Source organism: Opisthocomus hoazin, unplaced genomic scaffold, assembly GCF_030867145.1.
Source record: "Opisthocomus hoazin isolate bOpiHoa1 unplaced genomic scaffold, bOpiHoa1.hap1 HAP1_SCAFFOLD_42, whole genome shotgun sequence".
NCBI lineage: Eukaryota > Metazoa > Chordata > Aves > Opisthocomiformes > Opisthocomidae > Opisthocomus > Opisthocomus hoazin.
This window is the reverse complement of record NW_027448984.1, coordinates 332,791-343,904: the sequence shown is the minus strand read 5'-3', so window position 1 is coordinate 343,904 and position 11,114 is coordinate 332,791.

The window sequence follows — 11,114 nt, the reverse complement described above, 5'->3', positions numbered from 1 at the left end:
TGCCATGGGCAGATGAGGCTGAGCAACAGCTTTCCAGGCTAGCTCTTTCTGCCTGCCAGCTATCTGCAGACGTTTGCATTTTGGGAGCAGGGCTGCCGCAGACGCCCGGCACAGACACCCAGAGATACCTTTGAAGTTTGAGGTGGCAAGACAAGCAAGCAGCCCCAGTCTCTGTGCCTCTGTGCGAACAGTGCCATGGGCAGATGAGGCTGAGGAAGAGCTTTCCAGGCTAGCTCTTTCTGCCTGCCAGCTATCTGCAGACGTTCGCATTTTGGGAGCAGGGCTGCCGGAGGCGCCCGGCAAAGACACCCAAAGATATGTTTGACGTTTGAGGTGGCAAGACAAGCAAGCAGCCCCAGTCTCTGTGCCTCTGTGCGAGCAGTGCCATGGGCAGATGAGGGTGAGGAACAGCTTTCCAGGCTAGCTCTTTCTGCCTGCCAGCTATCTGCAGACGTTCGCATTTTGGGAGCAGGGCTGCCGGAGGCACCCGGCAAAGACACCCAATGCTACGTTTGACGTTTGAGGTGGCAAGACAAACAAGCAGCCCCAGTCTCTGTGCCTCTGTGCGAGCAGTGCCATGGGCAGATGAGGCTGAGCAACAGCTTTCCAGGCTAGCTCTTTCTGCCTGCCAGCTATCTGCAGACGTTCGCATTTTGGGAGCAGGGCTGCCGGACACGCCCGGCAAAGACACCCAAAGCTTCGTTTCACATTTGAGGTGGCAAGACAAGCAAGCAGCCCCAGTCTCTGTGCCTCTGTGCGAACTGTGCCATGGGCAGATGAGGGTGAGGAACAGCTTTCCAGGCTAGCTCTTTCTGCCTGCGAGCTATCTGCAGACGTTCGCATTTTGGGAGCAGGGCTGCCGCAGGCGCTCGGCACGGACACCCAGAGATACCTTTGACGTTTGAGGTGGCAAGACAAGCAAGCAGCCCCAGTCTCTGTGCCTCTGTGCGAGCAGTGCCATGGGCAGATGAGGTTGAGCAACAGCTTTCCAGGCTAGCTCTTTCTGCCTCCCAGCTATCTGCAGACGTTCGCATTTTGGGAGCAGGGCTGCCGCAGGCACCCGGCAAAGACACCCAAATCTACGTTTGACGTTTGAGGTGGCAAGACAAGCAAGCAGCCCCAGTCTCTGTGCCTCTGTGCGAGCAGTGCCATGGGCAGATGAGGCTGAGCAACAGCTTTCCAGGCTAGCTCTTTCTGCCTGCCAGCTATCTGCAGACGTTTGCATTTTGGGAGCAGGGCTGCCGCAGGCGCCCGGCACGGACACCCAGAGATACCTTTGACGTTTGAGGTGGCAAGACAAGCAAGCAGCCCCAGTCTCTGTGCCTCTGTGCGAGCAGTGCCATGGGCAGATGAGGCTGAGCAACAGCTTTCCAGGCTAGCTCTTTCTGCCTGCCAACTATCTGCAGACGTTCGCATTTTGGGAGCAGGGCTGCCGGAGGCGCCCGGCACTGACCCCCAAAGTTACTTTTGAGGTTTGAGGTGGCAAGACAAACAAGCAGCCCCAGTCTCTGTGCCTCTGTGCGAGCAGTGCCATGGGCAGATGAGGCTGAGCAACAGCTTTCCAGGCTAGCTCTTTCTGCCTGCCAACTATCTGCAGACGTTCGCATTTTGGGAGCAGGGCTGCCGGACACGCCCGGCAAAGACACCCAAAGCTTCGTTTCACATTTGAGGTGGCAAGACAAGCAAGCAGCCCCAGTCTCTGTGCCTCTGTGCGAACAGTGCCATGGGCAGATGAGGGTGAGGAACAGCTTTCCAGGCTAGCTCTTTCTGCCTGCCAGCTATCTGCAGACGTTCGCATTTTGGGAGCAGGGCTGCCGCAGGCGCTCGGCACGGACACCCAGAGATACCTTTCACGTTTGAGGTGGCAAGACAAGCAAGCAGCCCCAGTCTCTGTGCCTCTGTGCGAGCAGTGCCATGGGCAGATGAGGCTGAGCAACAGCTTTCCAGGCTAGCTCTTTCTGCCTGCCAGCTATCTGCAGACGTTCGCATTTTGGGAGCAGGGCTGCCAGAGACGCCCGGCAAAGACACCCAAATCTACGTTTGACGTTAGAGGTGGCAAGACAAGCAAGCAGCCCCAGTCTCTGTGCCTCTGTGCGAGCAGTGCCATGGGCAGATGAGGCTGAGCAACAGCTTTCCAGGCTAGCTCTTTCTGCCTGCCAGCTATCTGCAGACGTTTGCATTTTGGGAGCAGGGCTGCCGCAGGCGCCCGGCACGGACACCCAGAGATACCTTTGACGTTTGAGGTGGCAAGACAAGCAAGCAGCCCCAGTCTCTGTGCCTCTGTGCGAGCAGTGCCATGGGTAGATGAGGCTGAGCAACAGCTTTCCAGGCTAGCTCTTTCTGCCTGCCAACTATCTGCAGACGTTCGCATTTTGGGAGCAGGACTGCCGGAGGCTCCAGACACGTACACCAAGAGGTACGTTTGACGTTTGAGGTGGCAAGACAAGCAAGCAGCCCCAGTCTCTGTGCCTCTGTGCGAGCAGTGCCATGGGCAGATGAGGCTGAGGAAGAGCTTTCCAGGCTAGCTCTTTCTGCCTGCCAGCTATCTGCAGACGTTCGCATTTTGGGAGCAGGGCTGCCGGACACGCCCGGCAAAGACACCCAAAGCTTCGTTTCACATTTGAGGTGGCAAGACAAGCAAGCAGCCCCAGTCTCTGTGCCTCTGTGCGAACAGTGCCATGGGCAGATGAGGGTGAGGAACAGCTTTCCAGGCTAGCTCTTTCTGCCTGCCAGCTATCTGCAGACGTTCGCATTTTGGGAGCAGGGCTGCCGCAGGCGCTCGGCACGGACACCCAGAGATACCTTTCACGTTTGAGGTGGCAAGACAAGCAAGCAGCCCCAGTCTCTGTGCCTCTGTGCGAGCAGTGCCATGGGCAGATGAGGCTGAGCAACAGCTTTCCAGGCTAGCTCTTTCTGCCTCCCAGCTATCTGCAGACGTTCGCATTTTGGGACCAGGGCTGCCAGAGACGCCCGGCAAAGACACCCAAATCTACGTTTGACGTTTGAGGTGGCAAGACAAGCAAGCAGCCCCAGTCTCTGTGCCTCTGTGCGAGCAGTGCCATGGGCAGATGAGGCTGAGCAACAGCTTTCCAGGCTAGCTCTTTCTGCCTGCCAGCTATCTGCAGACGTTTGCATTTTGGGAGCAGGGCTGCCGCAGGCGCCCGGCACGGACACCCAGAGATACCTTTGACGTTTGAGGTGGCAAGACAAGCAAGCAGCCCCAGTCTCTGTGCCTCTGTGCGAGCAGTGCCATGGGCAGATGAGGCTGAGCAACAGCTTTCCAGGCTAGCTCTTTCTGCCTGCCAACTATCTGCAGACGTTCGCATTTTGGGAGCAGGACTGCCGGAGGCTCCAGACACGTACACCAAGAGGTACGTTTGACGTTTGAGGTGGCAAGACAAGCAAGCAGCCCCAGTCTCTGTGCCTCTGTGCGAGCAGTGCCATGGGCAGATGAGGCTGAGGAACAGCTTTCCAGGCTAGCTCTTTCTGCCTGCCAGCTATCTGCAGACGTTTGCATTTTGGGAGCAGGGCTGCCGCAGGCGCCCGGCAGGGACACCAGGAGATACCTTTGACGTTTGAGGTGGCAAGACAAGCAAGCAGCCCCAGTCTCTGTGCCTCTGTGCGAACAGTGCCATGGGCAGATGAGGCTGAGCAACAGCTTTCCAGGCTAGCTCTTTCTGCCTGCCAGCTATCTGCAGACGTTCGCATTTTGGGAGCAGGGCTGCCGCAGGCGCCCGGCAGGGACACCCAGAGATACGTTTGACGTTTGAGGTGGCAAGACAAGCAAGCAGCCCCAGTCTCTGTGCCTCTGTGCGAGCAGTGCCATGGGCAGATGAGGTTGAGCAACAGCTTTCCAGGCTAGCTCTTTCTGCCTGCGAGCTATCTGCAGACGTTCGCATTTTGGGAGCAGGGCTGCCTCAGGCGCCCGGCAAAGACACCCAAAGCTATGTTTGACGTTTGAGGTGGCAAGACAAGCAAGCAGCCCCAGTCTCTGTGCCTCTGTGCGAGCAGTGCCATGGGCAGATAAGGGTGAGGAACAGCTTTCCAGGCTAGCTCTTTCTGCCTGCGAGCTATCTGCAGACGTTCGCATTTTGGGAGCAGGGCTGCCGGAGGCAACCGGCAAAGACACCCAATGCTACGTTTGACGTTTGAGGTGGCAAGACAAGCAAGCAGCCCCAGTCTCTGTGCCTCTGTGCGAGCAGTGCCATGGGCAGATGAGGCTGAGCAACAGCTTTCCAGGCTAGCTCTTTCTGCCTGCCAGCTATCTGCAGATTTTCGCATTTTGGGAGCAGGGCTGCCTCAGGCGCCCGGCACTGACCCCCAAAGATACCTTTGACGTTTGAGGTGGCAAGACAAGCAAGCAGCCCCAGTCTCTGTGCCTCTGTGCGAGCAGTGCCATGGGCAGATGAGGCTGAGCAACAGCTTTCCAGGCTAGCTCTTTCTGCCTGCCAGCTATCTGCAGACGTTTGCATTTTGGGAGCAGGACTGCCGGAGGCTTCCGGCACGCACACACAGAGATACGTTTGACGTTTGAGGTGGCAAGACAAGCAAGCAGCCCCAGTCTCTGTGCCTCTGTGCGAGCAGTGCCATGGGCAGATGAGGCTGAGCAACAGCTTTCCAGGCTAGCTCTTTCTGCCTGCGAGCTATCTGCAGACGTTCGCATTTTGGGACCAGGGCTGCCGCAGGCGCCCGGCACGGACACCCAGAGATACCTTTGACGTTTGAGGTGGCAAGACAAGCAAGCAGCCCCAGTCTCTGTGCCTCTGTGTGAGCAGTGCCATGGGCAGATGAGGCTGAGCAACAGCTTTCCAGGCTAGCTCTTTCTGCCTGCCAGCTATCTGCAGACGTTCGCATTTTGGGAGCAGGGATGCCACAGGCGCCCGGCACGGACACCCAGAGATACCTTTGACATTTGAGGTGGCAAGACAAGCAAGTAGCCCCAGTCTCTGTGCCTCTGTGCGAGCAGTGCCATGGGCAGATGAGGCTGAGCAACAGCTTTCCAGGCTAGCTCTTTCTGCCTGCCAGCTATCTGCAGACGTTCGCATTTTGGGAGCAGGGCTGCCGCAGACGCCCGGCACAGACACCCAGAGATACCTTTGAAGTTTGAGGTGGCAAGACAAGCAAGCAGCCCCAGTCTCTGTGCCTCTGTGCGAACAGTGCCATGGGCAGATGAGGCTGAGCAACAGCTTTCCAGGCTAGCTCTTTCTGCCTGCGATCTATCTGCAGACGTTCGCATCTTGGGAGCAGGGCTGCCGCAGGCGCCCGGCAGGGACACCAAGAGATACCTTTGACGTTTGAGGTGGCAAGACAAGCAAGCAGCCCCAGTCTCTGTGCCTCTGTGCGAGCAGTGCCATGGGCAGATGAGGCTGAGCAACAGCTTTCCAGGCTAGCTCTTTCTGCCTGCCAGCTATCTGCAGACGTTCGCATTTTGGGAGCAGGGCTGCCTCAGGCGCCCGGCAAAGACACCCAAAGCTATGTTTGACGTTTGAGGTGGCAAGACAAGCAAGCAGCCCCAGTCTCTGTGCCTCTGTGCGAGCAGTGCCATGGGCAGATGAGGGTGAGGAACAGCTTTCCAGGCTAGCTCTTTCTGCCTGCGAGCTATCTGCAGACGTTCGCATTTTGGGAGCAGGGCTGCCGGAGGCAACCGGCAAAGACACCCAATGCTACGTTTGACGTTTGAGGTGGCAAGACAAGCAAGCAGCCCCAGTCTCTGTGCCTCTGTGCGAGCAGTGCCATGGGCAGATGAGGCTGAGCAACAGCTTTCCAGGCTAGCTCTTTCTGCCTGCCAGCTATCTGCAGACGTTCGCATTTTGGGAGCAGGGCTGCCTCAGGCGCCCGGCAAAGACACCCAAAGATACGTTTGATGTTTGAGGTGGCAAGACAAGCAAGCAGCCCCAGTCTCTGTGCCTCTGTGCGAGCAGTGCCATGGGCAGATGAGGCTGAGCAACAGCTTTCCAGGCTAGCTCTTTCTGCCTGCCAGCTATCTGCAGACGTTCGCATTTTGGGAGCAGGGCTGCCTCAGGCGCCCGCCAAAGACACCCAAAGATACGTTTGACGTTTGAGGTGGCAAGACAAGCAAGCAGCCCCAGTCTCTGTGCCTCTGTGCGAGCAGTGCCATGGGCAGATGAGGCTGAGCAACAGCTTTCCAGGCTAGCTCTTTCTGCCTGCGAGCTATCTGCAGACGTTTGCATTTTGGGAGCAGGGCTGCCGGAGGCGCCCGGCAAAGAAACCCAAATATATGCTGGAAGTATGAGGTGGCAAGACAAGCAAGCAGCCCCAGTCTCTGTGCCTCTGTGCGAGCAGTGCCATGGGCAGATGAGGCTGAGCAACAGCTTTCCAGGCTAGCTCTTTCTGCCTGCGAGCTATCTGCAGACGTTCGCATTTTGGGAGCAGGGCTGCCGCAGGTGCCAGACACGGACACCCAGAGATACCTTTGACATTTGAGGTGGCAAGACAAGCAAGCAGCCCCAGTCTCTGTGCCTCTGTACGAGCAGTGCCATGGGCAGATGAGGCTGAGCAACAGCTTTCCAGGCTAGCTCTTTCTGCCTGCGATCTATCTGCAGACGTTCGCATTTTGGGAGCAGGGCTGCCGCAGGCGCCCGGCACGGACACCCAGAGATACCTTTGACGTTTGAGGTGGCAAGACAAGCAAGCAGCCCCAGTCTCTGTGCCTCTGTGCGAGCAGTGCCATGGGCAGATGAGGCTGAGCAACAGCTTTCCAGGCTAGCTCTTTCTGCCTGTGAGCTATCTGCAGACGTTCGCATTTTGGGAGCAGGGCTGCCTCAGGCGCCCGGCAAAGACACCCAAAATTATGTTTCACGTTTGAGGTGGCAAGACAAGCAAGCAGCCCCAGTCTCTGTGCCTCTGTGCGAGCAGTGCCATGGGCAGATGAGGCTGAGCAACAGCTTTCCAGGCTAGCTCTTTCTGCCTGCCAGCTATCTGCAGACGTTTGCATTTTGGGAGCAGGGCTGCCGGAGGCTTCCGGCACTGACCCCCAAAGCTACTTTTGAGGTTTGAGGTGGCAAGACAAGCAAGCAGCCCCAGTCTCTGTGCCTCTGTGCGAGCAGTGCCATGGGCATATGAGGCTGAGCAACAGCTTTCCAGGCTAGCTCTTTCTGCCTGCGAGCTATCTGCAGACGTTCGCATTTTGGGAGCAGGGCTGCCGCAGGCGCCAGACACGGACACCCAGACATACCTTTGACATTTGAGGTGGCAAGACAAGCAAGCAGCCCCAGTCTCTGTGCCTCTGTACGAGCAGTGCCATGGGCAGATGAGTCTGAGCAACAGCTTTCCAGGCTAGCTCTTTCTGCCTGCGATCTATCTGCAGACGTTCGCATTTTGGCAGCAGGGCTGCCGCAGGCGCCCGGCAGGGACACCCAGAGATACGTTTGACGTTTGAGGTGGCAAGACAAGCAAGCAGCCCCAGTCTCTGTGCCTCTGTGCGAGCAGTGCCATGGGCAGATGAGGCTGAGCAACAGCTTTCCAGGCTAGCTCTTTCTGCCTGTGAGCTATCTGCAGACGTTCGCATTTTGGGAGCAGGGCTGCCTCAGGCGCCCGGCAAAGACACCCAAAATTATGTTTGACGTTTGAGGTGGCAAGACAAGCAAGCAGCCCCAGTCTCTGTGCCTCTGTGCGAGCAGTGCCATGGGCAGATGAGGCTGAGCAACAGCTTTCCAGGCTAGCTCTTTCTGCCTGCCAGCTATCTGCAGACGTTCGCCTTTTGGGAGCAGGGCTGCCGGAGGCGCCCGGCACTGACCCCCAAAGCTACTTTTGAGGTTTGAGGTGGCAAGACAAGCAAGCAGCCCCAGTCTCTGTGCCTCTGTGCGAGCAGTGCCATGGGCAGATGAGGCTGAGCAACAGCTTTCCAGGCTAGCTCTTTCTGCCTGCGAGCTATCTGCAGACGTTCGCATTTTGGGAGCAGGGCTGCCAGAGACGCCCGGCACGGACACCCAGAGATACCTTTGACGTTTGAGGTGGCAAGACAAGCAAGCAGCCCCAGTCTCTGTGCCTCTGTGTGAGCAGTGCCATGGGCAGATGAGGCTGAGCAACAGCTTTCCAGGCTAGCTCTTTCTGCCTGCCAGCTATCTGCAGACGTTCGCATTTTGGGAGCAGGGCTGCCACAGGCGCCCGGCACGGACACCCAGAGATACCTTTGACATTTGAGGTGGCAAGACAAGCAAGTAGCCCCAGTCTCTGTGCCTCTGTGCGAGCAGTGCCATGGGCAGATGAGGCTGAGCAACAGCTTTCCAGGCTAGCTCTTTCTGCCTGCCAGCTATCTGCAGACGTTCGCATTTTGGGAGCAGGGCTGCCGCAGACGCCCGGCACAGACACCCAGAGATACCTTTGAAGTTTGAGGTGGCAAGACAAGCAAGCAGCCCCAGTCTCTGTGCCTCTGTGCGAACAGTGCCATGGGCAGATGAGGCTGAGCAACAGCTTTCCAGGCTAGCTCTTTCTGCCTGCGATCTATCTGCAGACGTTCGCATCTTGGGAGCAGGGCTGCCGCAGGCGCCCGGCAGGGACACCAAGAGATACCTTTGACGTTTGAGGTGGCAAGACAAGCAAGCAGCCCCAGTCTCTGTGCCTCTGTGCGAGCAGTGCCATGGGCAGATGAGGCTGAGCAACAGCTTTCCAGGCTAGCTCTTTCTGCCTGCCAGCTATCTGCAGACGTTCGCATTTTGGGAGCAGGGCTGCCTCAGGCGCCCGGCAAAGACACCCAAAGCTATGTTTGACATTTGAGGTGGCAAGACAAGCAAGCAGCCCCAGTCTCTGTGCCTCTGTGTGAGCAGTGCCATGGGCAGATGAGGGTGAGGAACAGCTTTCCAGGCTAGCTCTTTCTGCCTGCGAGCTATCTGCAGACGTTCGCATTTTGGGAGCAGGGCTGCCGGAGGCAACCGGCAAAGACACCCAATGCTACGTTTGACGTTTGAGGTGGCAAGACAAGCAAGCAGCCCCAGTCTCTGTGCCTCTGTGCGAGCAGTGCCATGGGCAGATGAGGCTGAGCAACAGCTTTCCAGGCTAGCTCTTTCTGCCTGCCAGCTATCTGCAGATTTTCGCATTTTGGGAGCAGGGCTGCCTCAGGCGCCCGGCAAAGACACCCAAAGATACCTTTGACGTTTGAGGTGGCAAGACAAGCAAGCAGCCCCAGTCTCTGTGCCTCTGTGCGAGCAGTGCCATGGGCAGATGAGGCTGAGCAACAGCTTTCCAGGCTAGCTCTTTCTGCCTGCCAGCTATCTGCAGACGTTTGCATTTTGGGAGCAGGACTGCCGGAGGCTTCCGGCACGCACACACAGAGATACGTTTGACGTTTGAGGTGGCAAGACAAGCAAGCAGCCCCAGTCTCTGTGCCTCTGTGCGAGCAGTGCCATGGGCAGATGAGGCTGAGCAACAGCTTTCCAGGCTAGCTCTTTCTGCCTGCGAGCTATCTGCAGACGTTCGCATTTTGGGACCAGGGCTGCCGCAGGCGCCCGGCACGGACACCCAGAGATACCTTTGACGTTTGAGGTGGCAAGACAAGCAAGCAGCCCCAGTCTCTGTGCCTCTGTGTGAGCAGTGCCATGGGCAGATGAGGCTGAGCAACAGCTTTCCAGGCTAGCTCTTTCTGCCTGCCAGCTATCTGCAGACGTTCGCATTTTGGGAGCAGGGATGCCACAGGCGCCCGGCACGGACACCCAGAGATACCTTTGACATTTGAGGTGGCAAGACAAGCAAGTAGCCCCAGTCTCTGTGCCTCTGTGCGAGCAGTGCCATGGGCAGATGAGGCTGAGCAACAGCTTTCCAGGCTAGCTCTTTCTGCCTGCCAGCTATCTGCAGACGTTCGCATTTTGGGAGCAGGGCTGCCGCAGACGCCCGGCACAGACACCCAGAGATACCTTTGAAGTTTGAGGTGGCAAGACAAGCAAGCAGCCCCAGTCTCTGTGCCTCTGTGCGAACAGTGCCATGGGCAGATGAGGCTGAGCAACAGCTTTCCAGGCTAGCTCTTTCTGCCTGCGATCTATCTGCAGACGTTCGCATCTTGGGAGCAGGGCTGCCGCAGGCGCCCGGCAGGGACACCAAGAGATACCTTTGACGTTTGAGGTGGCAAGACAAGCAAGCAGCCCCAGTCTCTGTGCCTCTGTGCGAGCAGTGCCATGGGCAGATGAGGCTGAGCAACAGCTTTCCAGGCTAGCTCTTTCTGCCTGCCAGCTATCTGCAGACGTTCGCATTTTGGGAGCAGGGCTGCCTCAGGCGCCCGGCAAAGACACCCAAAGCTATGTTTGACGTTTGAGGTGGCAAGACAAGCAAGCAGCCCCAGTCTCTGTGCCTCTGTGCGAGCAGTGCCATGGGCAGATGAGGGTGAGGAACAGCTTTCCAGGCTAGCTCTTTCTGCCTGCCAGCTATCTGCAGACGTTCGCATTTTGGGAGCAGGGCTGCCGGAGGCAACCGGCAAAGACACCCAATGCTACGTTTGACGTTTGAGGTGGCAAGACAAGCAAGCAGCCCCAGTCTCTGTGCCTCTGTGCGAGCAGTGCCATGGGCAGATGAGGCTGAGCAACAGCTTTCCAGGCTAGCTCTTTCTGCCTGCCAGCTATCTGCAGACGTTCGCATTTTGGGAGCAGGGCTGCCTCAGGCGCCCGGCAAAGACACCCAAAGATACGTTTGATGTTTGAGGTGGCAAGACAAGCAAGCAGCCCCAGTCTCTGTGCCTCTGTGCGAGCAGTGCCATGGGCAGATGAGGCTGAGCAACAGCTTTCCAGGCTAGCTCTTTCTGCCTGCCAGCTATCTGCAGACGTTCGCATTTTGGGAGCAGGGCTGCCTCAGGCGCCCGCCAAAGACACCCAAAGATACGTTTGACGTTTGAGGTGGCAAGACAAGCAAGCAGCCCCAGTCTCTGTGCCTCTGTGCGAGCAGTGCCATGGGCAGATGAGGCTGAGCAACAGCTTTCCAGGCTAGCTCTTTCTGCCTGCGAGCTATCTGCAGACGTTTGCATTTTGGGAGCAGGGCTGCCGGAGGCGCCCGGCAAAGAAACCCAAATATATGCTGGAAGTATGAGGTGGCAAGACAAGCAAGCAGCCCCAGTCTCTGTGCCTCTGTGCGAGCAGTGCCATGGGCAGATGAGGCTGAGCAACAGCTTTCCA